General features: G+C 38.8%; 1 long non-coding RNA gene across 1 annotated transcript in view; it reads left to right on the forward strand.

Annotated features, from left to right (window-relative positions):
- The window catches only part of LOC135212314 (uncharacterized), a 31911-nt gene that overhangs the window by 5547 nt on the left and 276 nt on the right, over positions 1 to 26088 (forward strand). The window contains exons 2-5 of the long non-coding RNA XR_010313859.1: positions 728 to 799; positions 1546 to 1634; positions 4023 to 4238; positions 6742 to 6870. This is a non-coding gene — a long non-coding RNA (uncharacterized LOC135212314). The remainder of the gene's footprint in view (positions 1 to 727; positions 800 to 1545; positions 1635 to 4022; positions 4239 to 6741; positions 6871 to 26088) is intronic.

Here is a 26088-nt window from a genome sequence, read left to right on the forward strand (position 1 = left end):
GGCAACAAAGTTACCAAAGAACCAAAAGTCTTACAACAGGTAAGCTGAGGTCACAGAAAGTGTGAACGATTGTGAAGACATATTCTAAAGGATCAGAGGAACGTCACTGGAAGGTTAGGAGGAGATTGGCGAAGGCTGTGGCTGAGTGGTGCTCTCCAAAGTTCAATTTAAATGGCACATCCCAAAGCACAAAAGTTAATGAAAGGAGAGGAGCCATGCTCGGATCAAAGCCAGACATGGGGATTCATATTTGCTCCATGATGGCAGGTAATGGGGGCCAGACTTACAGTAATCATCATCATCATGATAAATAAACTGTGGAAGGAACTTTGCCGAGTATTGAAAATGTGGATATATTCGTGGAGTTATTGTCAGAGATATAAGCCAAACCTTGATAGAAATTCCACATCAGGCTGTGACTAGTCCCACAAGTCCTACTTCTCTCGTAGTAGTAGTCTTCATTAATGGCTGGTTTCTTCAGCAAACTACTACCTACATGAAATGTTAGTCACTGGACTATTTTACAATAATAATAATTACAATACAAATATCGAAAATAGGAGCAAGATCAGACATTAATATGGTGATCCCCAAAGAGTTGAAATATGTCTTGTAACTTTAACAAAACAATGTGCTTTGTGTTTCAGGCCAAATTGTAGTTTGTGATGAGATGACCCAAATATTGAAGTAATTATCCTGTTCATCAAGGCGTTCAATTTTCTTTTAGGTGCCTGTCGTGTGCAGTGTCTTAAAGAAGTACAGTGCACTGCTGTTACGGTGAAGACGGATTACAGCACAGGTAACTAATCGATAGCATAGCCATGAGATGTATAATGCCATGCTGAAAGGTATCATCCCTTTCTTGATGTATACTCTTTTCAGCTCTTCAAACGACACTAGCCACTCTAAAAGTGCATATCCCCTTTTGTTTCTCTCTTCTATGTTATGAGATTTTCTAAGAAAGAGGTAAAAGGTCCTTCAATCTATCAAATTCTCGTACCACTTTCATGCTCTTTTCTTTAACCTAAAATGAATAATGCATGATTCATAATCCCGAGCCATTTCAATTTCCATTTGGTTTTTCATTTACTAATTCATCCTGATGACATTCTTTCACAGTGGTCATCCGTCAAATAAAAAACCACAAATTGCCCTTCTGACAAAATTCAAAGGTATATGTTTATTACAGTAACTTTTCTACATTTTGCCCGATTCCTACTGAGTGTCAGCTTATGTTGAGGAGGAACAGTTCTCTCATGATCACCCTCAAAACTCCTCACATCAGATCATCCTCCTTCCTTAAGTCTGTTTTAGTTTCGCTGGCATCACACTGGACATAATGCATCTTGAGTTTGCCTACGATACAATCTTTGTTTCTTAGTGTAAATGCACTTCCATGATTACCATTAAAAAACTGAACACTCTCTGGCTCAGCTGAATCCTTTATTTTCAAGAAACTTGCTACTGATTTGTCACCCAGGCTTCGTATTCCTAAGTCCTTATTCTTACAATTTCATTTCAATTTTCACATTTTTTGTTTGACAGGGATGACCAACTGTTCATTTACAAACAGACCTACTTGACCTCTGCTGACCTGTACTCATCTGGAACCGCAATCACATGGATTAAACCAGGTAGGTGCACTTTTAGGAATTGGGGGGTTCTTATAAAATACAAACGTACGGAAAACAATATGAGTATACGTAGTAAAGAGGCGTAGTCAAAGAACGCTGATGAGAACTTTGTATAAAGAAAATGTAACTGTAGGCCAAGAGATCTTCCAACATAATTTATACTGATTTTAAATAATAATAATAATAATAATAATAATAATAATAATAATAATAATAATAATAATAATAATAATAATAATAATAATATATTTTGAATTTACAGATAAAACTATGATACCATAGTCATCAAAGTCATATTATTACTATTTATTTATTTATTTATTTTTTGGACTATCACAGTCACCCTATTCGACTGGGTGGTTTTTATAGTGTGGGGTTCCGGGTTGCATCCTGCCTCCTTAGGAGTCCATCACTTTTCTTACTATATGGGCTGTTTCCAGGAGCCCAACTCTCCTGTATGAGTCCTGGAAATACTTCAGCATCTAATTTTTCCAGGTTCCTTTTCAAGGGATTGTGCCTAGTGTCCCTACGATTATGGGTACAATCCCACTGGCATATCCCATATTCGTTCTTAGTTTCTATTTTCAGGTCTTGATACTTATTATTATTATTATTTTTACAGAAGTTCACAGGAACATAACTTAGTAGGCATAAAATTTTCACGCTTAATATTACAACTAGATGAACGAATGACTATTGCTCTCTCTCTCTCTCTCTCTCTCTCTCTCTCTCTCTCTCTCTCTCTCTCTTTAATCCAACTTAAGTTCCGTCAGCAAATATTAACTTAATAATGACAAAATATGTCTTCAGCGGTTAGATGTTCACGCCGCTTCTTCAAAAACATTAGACTTGGGAACTGTGATGCGTATTCCCCCTCAGAGAGAGAGAGAGAGAGAAAGAGAGAGAGAGAGAGAGAGAGAGAGAGAGAGAGAGAGAGAGATTCTACTTAAAATCTTTCAAGTAAACAAGAATCAGTAGGAAAAAAAAAACCTTGGTTTCGGAAAAAATTAAGCTTCACAATAGTATTGTTCATAGAAGAATTAAATGCACATTTTCTTTTCCGGATACTGTAATTCAGAGGTCCAGAGCTTCCCTTCAGCACGGCCAATGTACTGTATCTGGAGCTAGAAAACTGACTTGCTTTCCTGACGGCGATTTTTCTTTCCTGAGAGAGCTTCTCGTAGAGAATTGAATCTAGAATTTAAGCCAAAGGCTGAGCACTGGAGCCTATGAGGTCATTCAACGCTGAAACGGAAACTGACAGTAAAAAGCTTTGAGAGTGTAACAGGAGGAAAACCTCAAAGCAGTTGCCCTATGAATCAATTGTTAGGAGAGGGTGGAAAGGAAGATGATGGAAAAATATGAAAGGTAGTACAGTAATAGAACGAAAGTGGTTGCAGCTTAAGTAATGCCTACAGTGCACCGGGGCAAGGGAGCTTCTTTCCCAAGGCTCCTAATTCCCTTATGGTTAATACTGCTAGTTCTAATTTAACAGCATCACTTCCGAACTTCAGATCTATTTTAAGTAAAGGTTTTTTTCTTGTCATAATCATATTTGGGAAGATATATATGCAGGGGGGTAGTGCAGTCAGTATACCTCATGCGGTGCACTGTAGGCATTACTAAAAGTTCTTTGCAGCGTCCCTTCGGCCCCTAGCTGCAACCCTTTCATTCCTTTTACCGTACCTCCTTTCATATTCTCGTCTTCCAACTTACTTACCACCCTCTACTAACAATTGATTCATAGTGCAATGCGAAGTTTTCCTCCTGTTACACCTTTCAAACATTTACTGTCAATTTCCGTTTCAGCGCTGAATGACCTCATAGGTCCATGTGCTTGGTCTTTGGCCTAAATTCTAGTTTCAATTCTATATTCAACTATTAAAATGTGAAAAAAGCCAACAGAGGTTACTAGGAGAGCGAAGAAATCTTCCCTTTTCTGTATCTGTTAAATGAACAGCCAGAACTCTCTTAGTTATCATAATAACGAAACCTGTTCAACAAGAAGACTTAGGAAAACTGCTACGGACTTGCACATACGTCTGATAGATTTCAATAATATTTAGGTCAGACTAGACTACAAATAACATGTACACATTATATTCCTGAAGGCCTTAAACTATGATATCCACTACAATGCAACGGCAACGAATCTCCCATTGTAATATTGAAATAGATAAACACCAACATTTTGTCAAAGACGTATAATTAAGCAGACAGGGAAGGGGCCTAATTGAAGGTAAAAGTGTAAAAGTAACAGTACTCAGTAAATACAGATATCAGGCAGAGTTCTGTATTCCTATTCCACAACCGCAGCCCCAACCCCCCCCAACCCCTAAAAAATTCCAAAACTCGCTCAACGTCAACTAAACACAATCTCTTTCAAAGGAGTATACCAACAATTTACAACAACTACCCCGGCAACAACCACTTCGACAACAACCACCACTACCACCACCACTTCAACTACAACTTCTACTTCAACTACAACCACCACTCCAACTACAACTTCTACTTCAACTACAACTTCTACTTCAACTACAACTTCTACTTCAACTACAACCTCCACTCCAACTACAACGACGCCAGCAATAACACAGTCGGGTAAGTAGCTATGAGTATGCAAGATTTATAGTTTTATTTAATTAATAATATAAAAAAACATTAATCATAAACTGATCTGGCTGTTGGATGATAATAAGCCTTCTTTTAATGACTCCCTTCAATCCTAATACTTATCTTTCGAAAAAAATAGCATCAGTATAGTGATGATATTCAAGATCAATACCAGAGCAGCAGACATTTATCATTACTTTTAATAGTAGTGGAGACAAAAATCCACAGTTATATGTATTGTGCATGTGCTTACTATATGTAAAGATGAATTTGTAAAGAAAGCTTTCGGACTGAAACAAGTAAGAAATGCTCTGAAGTTTCTTCGGCGCTGCCAGAAGTACGATTATGGTTAAATTTAACCTTCAATAAAATAAAAACTACTGAGGCTAGAGGCTGCAATTTTGTATGTTTGATGATTGGAGGTTGGAGGATCAACATACCAATTTGCAGCCCTCTAGCCCCAGTAGTTTTTAAGATCCAAGGGAGGATGAAAAAATTGCCAACGAACAGACAAAGCCAAAAAAAAAAAAAAAAAAAAAAAAAAATAAAAAAAAAAAAATCCTGGGATTTCCAGATGCTATATTGGATCCACAGTCCCAAAATCTAATCAGTTGTTCCCAAAAACAAAGACAATTATTTACATAATTCTAACATTTCTCTCACTTTATCGAATCAGTTATACTTTTATCTTTCTCATTCATTTCCTTTACTTTGCTTAAGTTCCTATAGGTATAATAAGTCTGTCCAAGACTACCATGCTCTCTGCCTGAGACGACAAGAGGTCCTATTGAGGAATGTGATCTTAGCCGATCTTATAAACCAGTCCTAGTAACCTTAATGGCAAAACCTTGTTAGGATATGGTAACAGCACCCTGGAGGAGGAAAGTATGAAGAGAAGTTTGTTTAAACTGTGTTCCTGTTCCATACCTGTACACAACGTCAACATGTCACGTTTCTTATACTCATTATCTATTGTGAACCATCTCTTTCTTAGTATCGTTCATTCATAACTGTCACTTTAATAGTTCCCTGACTTTAATTGTGTTCTATAGAATTCAAAATGTGAAGCCTTCATATATTTTAATAGCATTACCTAAATTATGCGTGTAGCGTACATAAACACTTGCATGTGAATAGCCTGCCTTACATCATTTAGGCAGAGTAGTACTACCGTTTTCTTCCCACATAAAATCACATCTTGTTTATGAAACATAAAGCACGAGTTATTTATTATAAAAATAGTTGAGTTCATTGTTCCCGCTATTGATTATATTCCGTTAAATTAAATTCTTTTCTTTTCTTTTTTACAAAACTTTCGAACGAAGCTTCTTTCTTTCCCGTGGTTATTTCTGCTAGGATCCAGTCTTTTGCGAAACATTAAGGAATTTGTCCATAGTGAACATTCTACATTTAAACACCCTAAAGTTCCCAAAGGTTTTAAGGTATAAAAATCACTTAAAAGTTAAAACATACTATAAGGATTCTTCAATTCCTCTAAAACCATCTTTTTACGGGACATGGTCCTAATCATTAGCAACTAAATTTGTTACAAACTCCACCTTTATAGACTTGGGGTTTAGGAAAATCAGACTTGGGAGTAGATTGTGCAACCCCAACAATTAAATTTTCTGTTTCAGTTGCGGTTACAAGTTTCTTTAGTGTGCAAAAGTCATTCAATATTCAATATAAGTTTTTACCTGCTGACCTGGCAGTAAAATTATGGTGTGCACAGCCAACTTCTGTACTGCGAATACTGAGTAATAATATTCATTTATAATTTAGCCTTCAAAAATATACTAAAAGATTTTTGGCAAAATCAAAGCACATCATTCTAAACAGTGATAAATTAGTCATTCCTGACAGGAAAGAAACAAAAAGTGTAGTTTACTCTTGCAATACTTATGCCTTCTCCAAGTTGTGGGCTTGAGTTTTAAGGTACCCCTGGACACACTTTCCGCTTTTTTTCATATTACATGCTTTTATGAGCTCATTTATTTATACCTGCTGATGATTTCTTTTCCTAATCATTACTGATCTACGCATTTCACGACACTCTTGTCTTCTCCTGTCTGTTTTTACACTTATATAAGTTTATTCTCCTTTGTGACAGTTTGGTAACCCAGTAACTTACCATTTTCCTTGCTCCATACAAATCAAAACCAAAATGCAAACAAGTCACTGCATTTTAAACAAGTTCATAAAATGCTTTTCACTTTTCATTTTCCCAGCTTACACATCATCGTGTAAATCCCCGGATTCATCCAGGCTCTCTGGGGAACCTGAACATTAGGAAAGAACGGTAGCCTTGACCAGCATTCGTAACCTTATTCTATTTATACAAAGAAATGGTGGAAGGTTGACAACAAATAAACCCACTAGAGGCATTGCAGGTTTCTGAACAACTATTTGTCCGAGTGAGTTTCACAAGGCATATCTTCACAGTTCTGAGAGCTAACTTTTATTACTCATCTCACTTTCCTCCTTTCTACAGACCTGGTGATGAAGGCATCGAAAAAGATAGATGATGGTTCAGCAGGTATAGAGTGCTGGAAGAATGGCTTGATGCTATACACCGCGTACACAACGGAAGAGTTTCACCAAGTGAGAAATGTACTCATAGGTAAGCTACACAAGTCCTTCTTCCTTAGAAGTAGCCGAAAATATAAATAAGGAGAATGTCAGAAAATTACAACACTACAGAGGGAAAAAATCTTAATAATGGCAAAGCACCATAGTTTACGGAAGAGGTTAAACTCTCCAAGCTTGACAAAGTTTTCTGTTAGGAAGGGTGGCGTCCCGTGATGGTCAGTAACAACATATATATATATATATATATATATATATATATTTATATATATATATATTTATATAATATATATATATATATATATATATATATATATATATATATATATATATATATATATATATATATATATATATATATATATATATATATATATTATATATATATATATATATAATATATATCACACCACTGCCACTGCCTGATTACTATTACAGTGGTAGCGTAGTAGTAATAGTAGTAGTCAGAACTTACCTTCTGAATCTTCCCTAACATTTCACCTTACACTTATGAGTTAGATTTTTTTCGAACAATTCATCAACAGTCTTTCCACCATTACCAGTGGCCTTTCCACCATCTTTAGGTAATCACTTCTACAATCTTCCAGCACCGCATACACTAATCAAAACCCATTCATCTGAGCAGCCTTCAAAATTTTCCTTTCACTTACTTTTCAAAATACCTTACGTTCATAAAAACTTCGCTTCCTTAGATAAATCTTGTCTCCACCCCTCATCCAATATTTAAAGCTTATCCTCTAACCATTCTCGCTTCTCCCATCGTGTTATTTACCTCTCTTCCTCTTTCAGTAGGTACTCTTATATACATTTATATGAAACAAGCAACTCTATTCTTCCACCAACTACTCTATACTTTCTTCTTTCAGCAACATTCTACACTCGACACAGACTTATTTTCGATACCACAATTTGCACTATACATTTATCCTGTATACCTTCAGTTACTGCATCTATCCATCCCATAAAGATATTGATCAACCAATGAAACACAATGACCCTTGTCTCGAACCCACTTACACTAATCCAGTCATTCTTCATCCTTGTCTCGAGCACACTTTTTCCACTTAATCCAGTCCATTCATCACCCATTGTCTCAATCCCACTTTTACACTGATCCAGTCATTCTTCACCCTTGTCTCAGGCCCACTTTTACACTAATCCAGTCATTCTTCACCGTTGTCTCAAGCCCACTTTTACTCTAATCAAGTCATTCTCCAACCTTGTCTCAAGCCCACTTTTACACTAATCCAGTCATTCTTCACCCTTGTCTCAAGCCCACTTTTACACTAATCCAGTCATTATTTACCCTTGTCTCAAGCCCACTTTTACACTAATCCAGTCATACGCCACCTTGTCTCGAGCCCACTTTTACTCTAATCCAGTCATTCTTCACCGTTGTCTCGAGCCCACTTTTACACTAATCCAGTCATTCTCAACCTTGTCTCAAGCCCACTTTTACACTAATCCCAGTCATTCTTCACCCCTTGTCTCAAGCCCCTACTTTTACACTAATCCAGTCATACGCCAAACCTTGTCTCGAGCCCCACTTATATACTAATCCACTCATTCTTCACCCTTGTCTCCAAGCCCACTTTTACACTAATCCAGTCATTTTTTTCTCCAACCTTGTCTCAAGCCCCACTTTTTACACTAATCCAGTAATTCTTCACCCTTTGTCTCAAGCCCACATTAAACACTAATCCAGTCATTCTCCAAACCTGTCTCGAGCCCACTTTTACACTAATCCAGTCATTCTCCAACCTTGTCTCGAGCCCACTTTTACACTAATCCAGTCATTCTCCACCTTGTCTCGAGCCCACTTTTACACTAATCCAGTCATTCTTTACCCTTGTCTCAAAGCCCACTTTTTACACTAATCCCAGCCATAACGCCCAAACCTTGTCTCGAGCCCACTTATATACTAATCCAGTCATTCTTCACCCTTGTCTCAAGCCCACTTTTACACTAATCCAGTCGTTCTCCAACCTTGTCTCGAGCCCACTTATATACTAATCCAGTCATTCTTCACCCTTGTCTCGAGCCCACTTTTACACTAATCCAGTCATTCTTTACCCTTGTTCTCAGCCCACTTTTTACACTAATCCATCATACGCCAACCTTGTCTCGAGCCCCACTTATATACTAATCCAGTCATTCTTCACCGTTGTCTCAAGCCCACTTTTACACTAATCCAGTCATTCTCCAACCTAGTCTCGAGCCTACTTTTACACTAATCCAGTCATTCTTTACCTTGTCCTCAAGCCCACTTTTACACTAATCCAAGTCCATACGCCAACCTTGTCTCGAGCCCCACTTATATACTAATCCAGTCATTCTTCACACTTGTCTCAAAACCCACTTTTACTCTAATCCTCATTCTTCACACTTGTCTCAAACCCCACTTTTACTCTAATCCAGTTCATTTTCACCCTTGTCTCAAGCACACTTTTACACTAATCCAGTCATTCTTCACACTGGTCTCGAGCCCAATTTTACTCTAATCCAGTCATTCTTCACCCTTGTCTCAAACCCACTTATACTTTAATCCAGCCATTATCCAACCTTGTCTCGAGCCCACTTTTCCTCTAATCCAGACATTCTTCTCCCTTGTCTGGACCCCACTTTTACACTAATCCAGTCAATTCTGTTTTTTCAACCTTGTCTCAAGGCCCAACTTTTACTCAATCAGTCATTCTTCATCCTGGCTCAAGCCACTTTTATTCTAATAAGTCAATCTTCATACCCTTGTCTCAAGCCCCTCTTTTTTACTCTAATCAAGTCATTCTTCATCCTTGTCTCAAGCCCACTTTTACTCTAATCAAGTCATTCTTCATCCTTGTCTCAAGCCCTCTTTTACTCTAATCAAGTCATTCTTCATCCTTGTCTCAAGCCCACTTTTACACTTAATCAGTCATTCTTCCACACTTGTCTCAAACCCACTTTTACACTAATCCAAGTCATCTCTTTCACCCTTGTCTCAAGCCCACTTTACACTTTAATCAAGTCATTATTCACCCTTGTCTCGAGCCCACTTTTACACTAATCCTGTCATTCTGCACCCTTGTCTCAAACCCACTTTTACACTAATCCTGTAATTCTGCACCCTTGTCTCAAACCCAATTTTACACTAATCCTGTCATTCTGCACCCTTGTCTCAAACCCAATTTTACACTAATTCCTGTCATTCTGCACCCTTGTCTTCAAGCCCACTTTTAACACTAATCTAGTCATTCTTCACCCTTGTCTCTAAGCCACTTTTACACTAATCCAGTCATTTCTTCACCCTTGTCTCCAAGCCCAATTTTACACTAATCTAGTCATCTTCACCCTTGTCCTCAAGCTTACTTTACATAAATCCAGTCATTTCTTCACCCTTTGCTCAATGCCCACTTTTACACTAATCTAGTCATTCTTCACCCTTGGTCTCAAGCCCACTTTTACCACTAATCCAGTCGTTCTTCACCCTTTCCAAGCCCACCTTTTACATAATCCAGTCATATTCTTCACCCTTGTCTCAGCCCCACTTTTACACTAATCCATCATTTCTTTCCCTTTGTCTCAAAACCCACTTTACGCTAATCCAGTCATTCTTCACCCTTTTCTCAAAGCCACTTTTTACACTAAATCCAGTCGTTCTTCACCCTTGTCTCAAACCCACTTTACACAATCCAGTCATTCTTCACCCCTTGTCTCAAACCCACTTATACTTTAATCCAGCCGTTATCCAACCTTGTCTCGAGCCCACTTTTCCTCTAATCCAGACATTCTTCACCCTTGTCTGGACCCCACTTTTACACTAATCCAGTAATTCTTCAACCTTGCCTTGAGCCCAATTTTACTCTAATCCAGTCATTCTTCACCCTTGTCTCGAGCCCATTTTTACACTAATCCAGTCATTCTTCACCCTTGTCTCAAGCACACTTTTTCACTAATCCAGTCATACTTCACCCTTGTCTAAAACACCTTTTTCACACTAATCCAGTCATTCTTATACCTTGTCTAGAGCCAACTTTTACTCTAATCCAGTCATTCTTCACCCTTGTCTCGAGCCCACTTTTACTCTAATCTAGTCATTCTTCACACTTTTCTTGAGCCCACTTTTTACTCTAATAATCCAAAGGGTCAATTATTAAACCTTGTCTCAAACCCACTTTTACTCTAATCCAGTCATTCTTCACCATTGTCTCAAGCCCACTTTTACACTAATCCAGTCATTCTTCACCCTTGTCTCAAGCACAACTTTTTACACTAATCCAGTCATTCTTCACCCTTGTCTCAAGTACACTTTTACTCTAATCCAGTCATTCTTCATCCTTGTCTCGAACCGACTTTTACTCTAATCCAATCATTCTTCACCCTTGTCTCAAACCCCCTTTTACTCTAATCCAGCCAATATCCAACTTTGTCTCGAGCCCACTTTTACTCTAATCCAGTCATTCTTCACTCTGGTCTCAAGCCCACTTTTACACTAATCCAGTCATTCTTCAACCTTGTTTTCTAGCCCACTTTTACTCTAATCCAGTCATTCTTCACCCTCGCACGAGCCCACTTTAACACTTAATCCAGTCATTCTTCACCCCTTGTCTCAAGCCCACTTTACCACTTAAATCCAATTTCATTCTTCACCATTATCTCGAGCCCACTTTTACACTAATCCAGTCATTTCTTCACACTTGTCTCAAGCCCACTTTTACACTAATCCTGTCATTCTCCAACCTTGTCTCGAGCCCACTTTTACTCTAATCCAGCCAGTATCCAACCTTGTCTCGAGCCCACTTTTACTCTAATCCAGTCATTTTCACCCTTGGGGGGTTTCTCAAAGCACTTTTACACTAATACCAAGTCATTCGTCACACTGATATAGAGCCCACTTTTACACTAATCCAGTCATTCTTCACCCTTGTCACAAGCCCACTTTTACTCTAATCCGGTCATTCTCACCCTTGTCTCAAGCACACTTTTTTACACTAATCCAGTCATTCTTCACCCTTTGGTCTCAAGCACACTTTTACCCACTAAATCCAGTCATCTTCACCCTTGTCTCAAGCACACTTTTACACTAATCCAGTCATTTCTTCACCCCCTTGTCTCAAGCCCACTTTTACACTAATCCAGTCATTCTTTTCACCCTTGTCTCAAGCACACTTTACACTAATCCAGTCATTCTTTCACCCTTGTCTCAAAACCCACTTTTACACTAATCCAGCATTCTTCACCCTTGTCTCAAGCACACTTTTACACTAATCCAGTCATTCTTCACCCATATCTCAAGCCCACTTTTACACTAATCCAGTCATTCTTCACCCTTGTCTCAAGCACACTTTTACACTAATCCAGTCATTCTTCACCCTTGTCTCAAGCACACTTTTACACTAATCCAGTCATTCTTCACCCTTGTCTCAAGCACACTTTTACACTAATCCAGTCATTCTTCACCCCTGTCTCAAGCACACTTTTACACTAATCCAGTCATTCTTCACCCTTGTCTCAAGCACACTTTTACACTAATCCATTCATTCTTCACCCTTGTCTCAAGCACACTTTTACACTAATCCAGTCATTCTTTACCCGTCTTCAAAACCCACTTTTACACTAATCCGGTTATTCTTCACTCTTGTCTCAAGCCCACTTTTACTCTAATCCAGTCATTCTTCCACCCCTTGTCTCAGCCCACCTTTACTCTAATCCAGTCATTCTTCACCCTTGTCTCAAGCCCACTTTTACTCTATCCATTCATTCTCCACCCCCCTTGTTTTCTCAAGCCCACTTTTACTTTAATCCAGTCATTCTCCACCCTTGTCTCAAGCCCATTTTACACTAATCCAGTCATTCTTCACCCTTTGTCTCAAGCCCACTTTTTTACTCTAATCCAGTCATCCTTCACCCTTGTCTCAGCCCACTTTTACTCTAATCCAGTCATCTTCACCTTGTCTCAAGCCCACTTTAACACTAATCCAGTCATTCTTCACCCTTGTCTCAAGCCCACTTTTACTCTAATCCAGTCATTCTCCACCCTTGTCTCAAGCCCACTTTTACTCTAATCCAGTCATTCTCCACCCTTGTCTCAAGCCCACTTTTACACTAATCCAGTCATTCTTCACCCTTGTCTCACGCCCCACCCCTTTACTCTAATCCAGTCATTCTTCACCTTGTCTCAAGCCCACTTTTACACTAATCCAGTCATTCTTCACCCTTGTCTAAAGCCCACTGTTACACTAATCCAGTCATTCTTCACCGTTGTCTCTAGCCCACTTTTACTCTAATCCAGTCATTCTCACCCTTGTCTCAAGCACACTTTACACTAATCCAGTCATTTCTTCACCCTTGTCTCGAGCCCACTTTTTACACTAATCCAGTCATTCTTCACCCTTGTCTCAAGCCCACTTTTACTCTAATCCAATCATTTTTCACCACCCCTTGTCTCAAGCCCCACTTTTAACACTAATCCAGTCATTCTTCACCCTTGTCTCAAGCCCACTTTTACACTATTCAGTCATTTTCTTTTTTCAACCCTTTGTCCTCAAGCCCACTTTTAACTCTAATCCCGTATTCTTCACCCTTGTCTCAAGCCCACTTTTACTCTAATCCAGTCATTCTTACAACCTTGTCTCAAGCCACCTTTTTACACTAATCCCAGTCATTCTTCACCCTTGTCTCAAGGCCACTTTTACACTAATCCAGTCATTCTTCACCCTCTCAAGCCCACTTTAACACTAATCTGGTCATTCTTCACCCTTGTCTAAAGCCCACTTTTACTCCAATCCAATCATTCTTCACCCTTGTCTAAAGCCCACTTTTACTCTAATCCGTCATTCTTCACCTTTTGTCTAGCCCACTTTTACTCTAATCCAGTCATTCTTCACCCTTGTCTCGAGCCCACTTTAACACTAATCCAGTCATTCTTCACCCTTGTCTAAAGCCCACTTTTACTCCAATCCAGTCATTCTTCACCCTTGTCTAAAGCCCACTTTTACTCTAATCCAGTCATTCTTCACCCTTGTCTCAAGCCCACTTTTACTCTAATCCAGTCATTCTTCACCCTTGTCTCAAGCCCACTTTTACACTAATCTAGTCATTCTTCACCCTTGTCTCAAGCCCACTTTTACTTTATCTTGTCATGCTTTATCCTTGTCTCAAGCCCACTTTTACTCTAATCCAGTCATTCTTCACCCTTTCTCAAACCCACTTTTTACTCTAATCCAGTCATTCTTCATACTTGTCTCAAGCCCACTTTTTACTCTATTTAGTCTTCTTCTCCTTGTCTCAAGCCCACTTTTACTCTAATCCAGTCATTCTTCACCCTTGTCTCAAGCCCACTTTTACTCTAATCCAGTCATTCTTCATCCTTGTCTCAAGCTCACTTTTACTCTAATCCAGTCATTCTTCACCCTTGTCTCAAGCCCAATTTTACTCTAATCCAGTCATTCTTCATCCTTGTCTCAAGCCCACTTTTACTCTAATCCTGTCATTCTTCATCCTTGTTTCAAGCCCACTTTTACTCTAATCCAGTCATTCTTCATCCTTGTCTCAAGCCCACTTTTACATAATCCAGTCATTCTTCACCCTTGTCTCAAGCCCACTTTTACTCTAATCCAGTCATTCTTCACCCTTGTCTAAAGCCCACTTTTACACTAATCCAGTCATTCTTCACCCTTGTCTCAAGCCCACTTTTACTCTAATCCAGTCATTCTTCACCCTCATCTCAAGCACATTTTTACACTAATCCAGTCATTCTGCACCCTTGTCTCAAGCCCACTTTTACTCTAATCCGGTCATTCTTCACCCTTGTCTCAAGCCCACTTTTACTCTAATCCAGTCATTCTTCACCTTTGTCTCAACCACACTTTTACACTAATCCAGTCATTCTGCACCCTTGTCTCAAGCCCACTTTTACACTAATCTAGTCATTCTTCACCCTTGTCTCAAGCACACTTTTACACTAATCTAGTCATTCTTCACCCTTGTCTCAAGCCCACTTTTACACTAATCTAGTCATTCTTCACCCTTGTCTCAAACACACTTTTACACTAATCCAGTCATTCTTCACCCTTGTCTCAAGCCCACTTTTTTTCTAATCAGTCATTCTATTATTCACCCTTGTCTAAAGCCCACTGTTACACTAATCCAGTCATTCTTCACCGTTGTCTCAAGCCCACTTTTACTCTAATCCAGTCATTCTTCACCCTTGTCTCAAGCCCAATTTTACTCTAATCCAGTCATTCTTCACCCTTGTCTAAAGCCCACTGTTACACTTAATCCATCCATTCTTCACCGTGTTCTCAAACCCACGTTTTACTCTAATCCAGTCATTCTTCACCCTTGTCTCAAGCCCACTTTTACACTAATTCAGTCATTCTTCACCCTTGTCTCAAGCCCACTTTTACTCTAATCCAATCATTTTTCACCCTTGTCTCAAGCCCACTTTTACACTAATTCAGTCATTCTTCACTCTTGTCTCAAGCCCACTTTTACTCTAATCCAGTCTTCTTTCACCCTTGTCTCAAGCCCACTTTACTCTAACCAGTCATTCTTAACCTTGTCTCCAAACACACGTTTACACTAATCCAGTCATTCTTCACCCTTGTCTCAAGCCCACTTTACACTAATCCAGTCATTCTTCCCTAGTCTCAAGCCCACTTTAACACTAATCCAGTCATTCTTCACCTTTGTCTCAAGCTACTCTAATCCGTCATTCTTCAACCTTGTCTCGAACCCACTTTAACACTAAATCCATCATTCTTCACCCTTGTTCTAAAGCCCACTTTTTACTCCAATCCAGTCATTCTTCTTGTCTAAGCCCACTTTTACTCTAATCCAGTCATTCTTCTTGTCAAGCCCACTACTTTAATCCTGTCATTCTTTATCCTTGTCAAGCCCACTTTACTCTAATTCCAGTCATTCTTCACCCTTGTCTCAACCCACAACGCCCTAATCTTTTCATTCTTCTCCTTGTCTCAAGCAATTTTTATCAATTCAGTCATTCTTCATCCTTGTCTCAACCCACTTTTAACTCTAATCAGCATTCTTCATCCTTGTTCCCCCCACTTTTACTCTAATTCAGTCATTTCATATTGTCTCCCACTTTTACTCCTAATTCAGTCATTCTTCACCCTTGTCTCAAGCCAATTTTCTATAATCCAGTAATTCTTCATCCTTGTCTCAAACCCACTAATCTAATTCGTCTTCTTCATCCTTGTCTCAAGCCCAATTTTGTCTAATCCAGTCATTCTTCTTTTACCTCAATCTCAAGCATACACTATCTATTCTTCACCCTTGTCTCAAGCCCACTTTTACTCTAATCCAGTCATTCTTCACCCTTGTCTCAAGCCCACTTTTACTCAATCCTCAATTTCTTCATCCTTGTCAAGCCCACTTTTACTCTAATCATCATTCTTCATCCTGTCTCAGCCCACTTTTACTCTAATCAGTTATTCACCCTCATCTCAAGCATTTTTCACTAATCCAGTCATTCTTCACCTCTCAAAGCCCACTTTTACTCTAATCCAGTCATTCTTCATTTCCCTTGTCTCAAAGCCCACTTTTTACTCTAATCTGTCAATTCTTCATCCCTTGTCACCCCTTACTCTAATCAGTCATTTTTCATCCTTGTCTCAAGGCCCACATTTCTCCCTAATCATTTATTCTTCACTCATCTCAGCACATACACTATCTCATTCTTCACCCTTGTCTCAAGCCCACTTTTACTCTAATCCAGTCATTCTTCACCCTTGTCTCAAACCCACTTTTACTCTAATCCAGTCATTCTTCATCCTTGTCTCAAGCCCAATTTTACTCTTACTATCTAAGTCCATCTTCACCTCATCTCAGCACATTTTTACACTAATCCAGTCATTCTTCATCTAAGTCCATCTTCTTCATCTCAAGCCCACATTTTACACTAATCCAGTCATTCTTCACTTTTTATAATAGTTCATTCTCAACTCTAAGACCTACACTAATCCAGTCATTCTCACCCTTTCTCAAGCACTTTTTTACTCCTATTCCTGTCTCTCATCCTTGTCAATGCACTTTTACTCTAATCAGTCCATCCTCATCCTCAAGTTTTACTCAAAGCATGCCCACTTTTACTCTAGTCCAGTCATTCTTCAGCCCTCATCTCACCCTCATCATCAGCACATTTTACACTAATCCTGTCATTCTTTTTATCCTTGTCTCAAGCCCACTTTTACTCTAATCCAGTCATTCTTCACCCTTGTCTCAAACCCACTTTTACTCTAATCCAGTCATTCTTCACCCTTGTCTCAAGCCCACTTTTACTCTAATCTTGTCATTCTTCATCCTTGTCTCAAGCCCACTTTTACTCTAATCCAGTTATTCTTCACCCTCATCTCAAGCACATTTTTACACTAATCCAGTCATTCTTCACCCTTGTCTCAAGCCCACTTTTTACTCTAATCCTGTCATTCTTCATCCTTGTCTCAAGCCCACATTTACTCTAATCCAGTCATTCTTCACCCTCATCTCAAGCACATTTTTACACTAATCCAGTCATTCTTCATCCTTGTCTCAAGCCCACTTTTACTCTAATCCAGTCATTCTTCACCCTTGTCTCAAGCCCACTTTTACACTAATCCAGTCATTCTTCAACCTTGTCTCACAAACACTTTTACACTAATCTATTCATTCTTCACCCTTGTCTCAAGCCCAACTTTTACACTAATCCAGTCATTCTTCATCCTTGTCTCAAACACACTTTTACATTAATCTATTCATTCTTCACCCTTGTCTCAAGCCCACTTTTACACTAATCCAGTCATTCTTCATCCTCGTCTCAAAACACACACTTTTACACTAATCCAGCCATTCTCCACCCTTTGTCTCAAGCCCACCTTTACACTAATCCAGCCATTCTCCACCCTTGTCTCAAACCCACCTTTACACTAATCCAGTCATTCTCCACCCTTGTCTCAAGCCCACTTTTACTCCAACCCAGTCATCTCCACCTCGTCAAGCACACTTTACAACTAATCTAGTCATTCTTCACCCTTGGGCGCAAGGCCCAACTTTTACACTAATCTAGCATTCTTCACCTTGTCGCAAGCACACTTTTACACTAATCTAGTCATTCTTCACTTGTCTCAAAGCACACTTTTACCCACTAATCTAAGTCCCATTCTTTCACCTGTGTCTCAAGCACAACTTTTACACTAATTCTAGTTCATTCCTTTAACCCTGTTGTCTCAAGCCCACTTTTACACTAATCTAGTCCATCTCTTCACCCTTGTCTCAAGCCCACTTTTACACTAATTGAGTCATTCTTCACCTTTCTTTAAAGCCCACTTTTAAAACCTTAACCAGTCATTCTTCAGCCCTTGTCTCAAACCCAACTTTTACTTCTAATCCAAGTCAATTCTCATCCGTGCTTCAGCCATTTTTACCAACATTCCAGTCATTCTTCAACCTTGATCTTCAAACCCAATTTTACACTAATCCATTCATTCCTTTCACCCTTGGCTCAGCCCACTTTTACACTAATTCCAGTCATTCTTTCACCCCTTGTCCTTCAAGGCACTTTTACTCCAAGTCCCAATCATTCTCCCAACCTTGTCTTTTTCAAGACCACCTTTCCAGTAATTCCAGTCATTCTTCAACCTTGTCTCAAGCCCATCTTTTACTTCCAATCCAATCATTCTCCAAACCTTTGTCTTCAAGACACCGTTGTACAGTAATTTCCAGCATTCTTCAACCTTGTTCTTCAAGCCCACCTTTTACTTTCCATCCTATTCTTCGCCAACGCTTGCCATTAAGACACCTTACACTAAGCCAGTCATTCTTCACCCTTGTCCTCAAAGCCCACTGTTTTACACTTAATCCAGTCATTCTCCCATAGCTGTTTCGTAGCAAAGCTTGATCCAACACTCCCTTTTCATTGTTTAAACCCACAGTTTTTATTAGTCCTTCAGATATGCTTTTTATTTTCCTTGATCGAGGTCACACCATACACCTTCCCGGTAAACTTGGTAACATTATGCATATAGAAATTTGACAGTTATCTCTATTAAATTTTATTATGATTATTATTATTTCCGTAGTTGAAACCTATTCACATGGAACAAACACACAGGGGTCATTGACTTAAAAAAGCTTCCAAAGAATGTTTTTTCCAATTTCCCACCGTAGACCCCACACTGATCATAATACAGAAGCCGTGATTTTTCATCACCCTGGGGGAGACGACGCGGACCTGCGATATCTGAGTGGCCATTCACGACACTAACCACACTATACAGCAGTTAACAAAGGAATAATTATTTCTCTCGCCCATAATCTTCCTTAAATACATTGTAAATGATGAGCACTCGTGCTATAACACAAAACTGCAACGTCTCAAATCCAATCTCTCCAACTCCTCCCTCTTGGCCTTCCATTCTCCACACTCTTTAAGTGCCTTCCTGGTGACCTCGAAAATCACTTGTATCATTCAGCTCTGCTTCATTTCTAGCTAGTTCTTCGTTGGGCAAGTCAGTTACATACTTGACTACCGTTATCAGGGTCCAGGTTCGATTCCCCGCTCTGCCAACGAGAGATCAGAGGAATTTATTTCTGATGATAGAAATTAATTTCTCGATGAGGTTCGGACCCCACAATAAGCTGTAAGCCCCGTTGCTAAGTAACTAATTGGTTCCTATCCACGTTAAAATATCTAAACCCTCGGGTCATCCTTAGGAGAGCTGGTAATCAGCTGAGTGGTCTGGTTAAACTAAGATATACTTAACTTTTTCTAGCTGCCACAATCAACATGCCTTCACATCGCACAGCATCCCTCCATCATATTGTAAACATTGATGAGCCACTCGTGCTATCAACACAAAACTGCAACGTCTCAAATCCAATCTCTCCAACTCCTCCCTCTTGGCATTCCATTCTCCACACTCTTTAACTGCCTTCCTGGTGACCTCGAAAATCACTTGTATCATTCAGCTCTGCCTCATTTCTAGCTAGTTCTTCGTTGGACAAGTCAGTTACATACTTGACTACCGTTGTCAGGGTCCAGGTTCGATTCCCCGCTCTGCCAACGAGAGTCAGAGGAATTTATTTCTGATGATAGAAATTAATTTCTCGATGAGGTTCGGACCCCACAATAAGCTGTAAGCCCGCCCCCGTTGCTAAGTAACTAATTGGTTCCTATCCACGTTTAAAATATCTAAACCTCGGGTCATCCTTAGGAGAGCTGGTAATCAGCTGAGTGGTTCTGGTTAAACTAAGATATACTTAACTTTTTCTAGCTGCCACAATCAACATGCCTTCACATCGCACAGCATCCCTCCATCTATATTGTAAACATTGATGAGCCACTCGTGCTATCAACACAAAACGTGCAACGTCTCAAATCCATCTCCAATCCTCTCCTCTTGGCATTCCATTCTCCACACTCCTTTAACTGCCTTCCTGGTGACCTCGAAAAATCACTTGTATCATTCAGCTCTGCTCATTTCTAGCTAGTTCTTCGTTGGACAAGTCAGTTACATACTTGACTACCGTTGTCAGGGTCCAGGTTCGATTCCCCGCTCTGCCAACGAGAGATCAGAGGAATTTATTTCTGATGATAGAAATTAATTTCTCGATGAGGTTCGGACCCCACAATAAGCTGTAAGCCCCGTTGCTAAGTAACTAATTGGTTCCTATCCACGTTAAAATATCTAAACCCTCGTGGGTCATCCTTAGGAGAGCTGGTAATCAGCTGAGTGGTCGGTTAAACTAAGATATACTTAACTTTTTCTAGCTTGCCACAATCAACATGCCATTCACATCGCACAGCAATCCCTCCATCTATATCTTTTACTTTAGGATGTTTTTTTCACCTTACCTCCTAAGATTCATTTGTTCATTACCGTTCCCTCTATTGTCTTACGCTCAAAACAATTTTCTGTTCTCGCTAAAGGTAATATTCACTTTCTCCCTTCAATCTATTTTACTTGCCTTAATTTTTCTACCTCACTTTCTTATTGACTCCTGTTAATCCTCCTATACACCTTCACATAATCCTGTCACACTCTGTTTACGCCCTCAGCTACCAGCTTGGAAGTTGCGAGTTCAAGTTCCCCACTCTGCCAACATGGAATCAGAGGAATTTATTCTGGTGATTAGAATTTCGTTTCTCCATACAATGTGGATTGGATTCCCTCATTAAGCTGTAGGTCCCCTTACTGAGTAACCAAATGTTCCTAGCCACTAAAAAATATCTAATCCTTCGGGCCAGCCCTAGGAGAGCTGTTAATCAGCTGAGTGGTCTCGTTACACTAGGCCACCCCTAGGGGAACTGTTAATCAGCTGAGTAGTCTGGTTAAACTACTATGAGATTCAGGCCTCTGTAACATGGTTTTTGGACTTTGCTCCTTATCAAAGCATCGGATTAGCTGAAAATTGACATATGTATATTTTACAACCACGCACAAATTTTGTCAGCATTATCAATAAACCTAAACCCGATAGTTTTTAATTTCCTTTTATAGAGTAAAAATTCTCTAGCCGACACCTTGGCCAATGATTACAAGCCAAGAGTCGAAAACATTCATTACGTAAGCAAGGTAAGCACCTGTTGAACGAAATGTTGGCCCGCCCATCCACCAGACAGAAACTCATTCACTGTTCCATCGGCAAAGACTTTATGAATGGCGGAACGATACATAAATGTGGGTGGGGTATCTGTGCCAGCGTAAATACTTCTGTAGCAGTAGTGCCGCAGCAGTAGTAATAGCAGTAATATACATGAATTAAACGTTTAGGCCAACTACTGGGATCCTTGAGGATCATTTAGCACTTCTTACAACTACTCGAGAAATGAGTTTTTATAACCAGAAGTTAAATTTTCTAATCCAACAATGCCCATGATAAGTGTTCAGTGTTATCCTGAATTATAATGAGGCCAAAGTGGGTGGAGCCTCATGAAGTCATCATTCTGACGATAACTATTGGTGAAGGTTTAAAGCCAAAATAAGGTACCGGCTATTTTTTTTCAGTAAATAGGTAGATAGCAATAATAAAAATTGCTTGACATTGGATAAAGCAGTCATCAAATCAAGCTTGTCTACAATGTTTTTGAAAATTATCAAACTATTCCCTACATCTTGTCAATCTGATTGAGACTATAAAAAGTAGACTGTAATTTCTTAGGACACTTATTTTGGGAGTTAGACTAATACACGAAGTGTTTTTGTATTTTTTAACATATTTTGTTGGTTTGTTCATTATGACAATTATCAGTGTAGAGGTTTCAGAGTTCATAAAGGTGTATTGCTTTGCTTGTACTTAAATTTTTATGTCATTGTTGCCAGAGGTCTAACCTTCGTTACGTATAGCCAATCATCCATCGAGAAACAGGGAAGAAATGCTGTCATAAGTTACGTAACGAGTGCGTTCGAAACCTTTTCTCTGAGTAAGTTGGCCCGTCTTCAAAAAAGTCACTTTTACATTATAAGTACCAAATTTATTCAACCTACGTAATGCAGAATACAGTCAAAATTTATGTGTAGACATAATGTGTATTCTGAATAAGCGTTATATTTATGAAATGCATAAATAAAGAGTTATTGCGAAAAAAAACCGTGTTACAGAGGCCCTGAATCTCCTAGTAGGCCATCCTAGTTTAACTCAGCCTTTTATTTCTTCATCCTGATACTTAGCGTTTCATCCCTTCAGCATAAATCTCTAAGGGCACTAGCACTCCCTGCTGTCCCTTTGACACCACCCATAGATTCTGCATACCCCTCATCATCTCCCTCCACATCTACCTTTAACCCCACAGTTCTTCAATTGACTCCTATGATGTTTTCACTCCTTTCTATGCCAACTCGCTTGTCCTCATTACATTTATAGCCACATTGCTCTCAATTTCCCACCCATCTTAACTTTAGCTTCAACTTGATATATATACTACTGCCTCTCCTCGTTCCTATACATACATAATATATATATATATATATATATATATATATATATATATATATATATATATAGATATATATGTATATTATCATACATATAAATACTATATATATATATATATATATATATATATATATATATATATATATATATATATATATACAGTAGTACCTCGAGATATGAAATTAATCCGTTCCGAGGCGCCTTTCGTATCGTGAGTTTTTCGTATCTTGGACCACATTTTACATGTAAAATGGCTAATCCGTTCCAAGCCCTCCAAAAACACCCCAGTAAATTTCATAATAAAGCTAAATTGACCTATAAACAATGAAATACTACAACAATTTGGACCATTCAATACCTAAATTAAGAATAAAAATGCAAAAACCTGTAAATAAAGTGTATATTAGTGTACAAGAAATATTACTGTAACGTAAAATGTGAAGAATACCTTTCGAGTGTGAGGCTATCTCCGAAAGTGGCGGGCAGAGAAGGAGGAGGACAAACGGCAGATACGTACACTTGAACTTTACGAAACACATAAAAAAATTGTCAGAAAAACAAACTAAACTTTACAAAACACATTAACAAAACTGTAACACTTAACTTTACAAAAACTTAAAATAAAATTTATTTGTCTTTTTTTGATTTTTACATTTCTTTTTACTTTTTTATACTTTACGTATTTCAATTTCTACACCACCGAATGGATTGCCAGTCCATTTACGGAATTTTTACGAACCACCCATGAGAAGCCTTGAACTCTGGGGTTGCCGTTGATGTCCCCTCTCGTGCCGTCGTCTTCGGCTTGGGCAATCAAATCGCCGAAAATAGCACTGGCCTTCTGGCAGATTGCCGTCTCGGTTATCGTATCGCCATCGATTTCTTTGTCCTCGATCCATACAAGAAGCAGCCTTTCCACTTCATTAGGCACATGGCTCCTCTTGTTGGACAAAATAGTCATGCCCTTGGAAGGTGTAGCTGCTTTGATTGGCTTCCCTTCTACTTAAGGATGGTGCCTATCGTCGACGGATTTCGGCCGTATTCCTTAGCGATCACACTCACCGCAAGCCAGCTTCATACTTTTTTATTATCTCCATCTTTGTCTCCATAGAAAGCATTCTCTTCTTTCTGTGAACTTCAGCAACTTTCTTTGGACCCATGACTATTTGTACTGTACGTATTAAGTTACGTATGTAGTACATATACTAATTAGGTTCTCACACAGATAAAGTAGCAAAACGAAATCACTAACGAATTTTAATTTTTGATACAAAAATGAAATCGTTGGACTGAACGAATGTCGCATGTGTAAGATAAAGCTTCGGGTGCGAAGTGGCCGAGTGAAGGAACGCCACCACATAAGATGCATGATGGGAGGGATGCTGTCCAATAGGAGAGAAGGATCTCATGGGTCGGCTAGCATCAGGAACCAATGGGAGAGCAGGAGGATGGTGGCGAGTCTACTAGAACTAAGATGGCGGCGCGAGTTTCAAAATTATCGGGGGCGAATCTCGGACTTTCAGAAACCTTTCGTATCTTGAAAACTTTTCGTATGTAGAGCAGTAAAATTTTTCGTGTCAGCTTTCATATCTCGAGTTTTTCGTAAGTTGAGCCTTTTCGTATCTCGAGGTACCACTGTATATATATATATATATATATATATATATTATATATATATATATATATATATATATATATATATATATATGACAGGTAGAAATGTTGTTACAAACAGAATTCCATCTAATAAAAAGAGCCCATAAATACGCCAAGATATAAAAAGTAAGTACTATATATCAAAGGCTGCTGTTTCTCTCTTCAGGTAGGTAATGAATGAGAAGGTTACAGAAAAGGCAGTATTATTCCATTAGATCCGTCCACGGGTAGCCACGGAGGGTGACCTACAGCAGCTACCTGTGGATGGATCTCTTGGCACAGATACAGCCCTTTCACGTAACTTCTCTCCATTCAGTACCTACCTGAAGAGAGAGACAGCAGCTCTGAAATATAGTACTTACTTTCTATAAGCGATGGACAGCAGTCCTTACTTTTAATATTTGGCATTTTTATGGTTTCCTTTCATTAGATATATATATATGGTATGTGTGTGTGTGAATGTGTATACAATGCACACACACGATAAGATATATATATATATATATATATATATATATATATATATATATATATATATATATATGTTTGCTACTTTCAAAATGCATATATCTTCTCCTAGACTGTATGAAATGTTATAATAGAGTTTTTGCAACATTTTTCAGATTACCTTAGCTAGCTTAGAGTTATAGGATGTCTAAAATGTGTGTTCAGATTTCGCATAACATAATATAAAAGAATATATAAACTAGTATGAAAAGAAAGAGAGAGAGATTAACTTTGCCCGTTCTGAGCTAGAGTTGTTTCCTTAATATGTCATCGCCTCGAATTAACAGACCCCAAAGTCTCTGCTTTGTTTTCCAATCCTGTCAACACGTTTGATTAGAGATCTCAGGATCTCCGTTGTGTTTGGATTCCTGTCATCAGGTCTGATAAGGACTTTTGCTTCGATCGAGTAAGTCTTTGTTGAGCATAGTACGTTCATGACTGTTTCATGCACCATACATCTTTGCCAAACCAGTGTAGATTTCACAATATTTTTCTGTAAAGTTACGTCATATTAGAAGCCTCTAGAAGGATTGCATCATCTTTTGCATGCCCAAAAACGTTTTGTGTGAAATCCACTGCCCAGCTCCCATGCGAAATGAAGCAGACATTACAGACTTTGAATCCCTGGCGTTCAGACATCTCCCTCTCTCTCTCTCCCTCGCCATACTTTATATTAAACGTAACAAATACTTAGACTTTTAAAGTTGTTGATGGAGTGATGCCCTCTAATTGATTTAATTTCATACAGAATTACCTCACCTGTTTTTGATGAACTTATTCTTGATTTTCTACATACTGGTAAGTTGTTTAAGGGATCACTGTTGCCTTTAGAGTATCAGTCGTTTAGAAACCTGTGATGAAGGTTCAGGTGTTTGGCTGTTGTAAGGTAACAATTAATGAATGCTAAGTGTAGTAACCAGATACTTGGCACTTTGTCACAATATATATATATATAAATATATATATATATATATATATATATATATATATATACTATACATATGTCTGTGCGTGTGTGTGTGTATAAGCGAATACCACAGGGAAAAATGATAGGCAGAAATCCTTGAACATGTCTTAGTAAGACGAAAGCGCTTGGATTTCTGCTATCATTTTCCTGTGGTATTCGCTTATTTAATGAAGTCACGTGCATCTACTGTGA

The sequence above is a fragment of the Macrobrachium nipponense genome, chromosome 40 (genome assembly GCF_015104395.2).
Source record: "Macrobrachium nipponense isolate FS-2020 chromosome 40, ASM1510439v2, whole genome shotgun sequence".
In the NCBI taxonomy this organism is placed as follows: Eukaryota; Metazoa; Arthropoda; class Malacostraca; order Decapoda; family Palaemonidae; genus Macrobrachium; species Macrobrachium nipponense.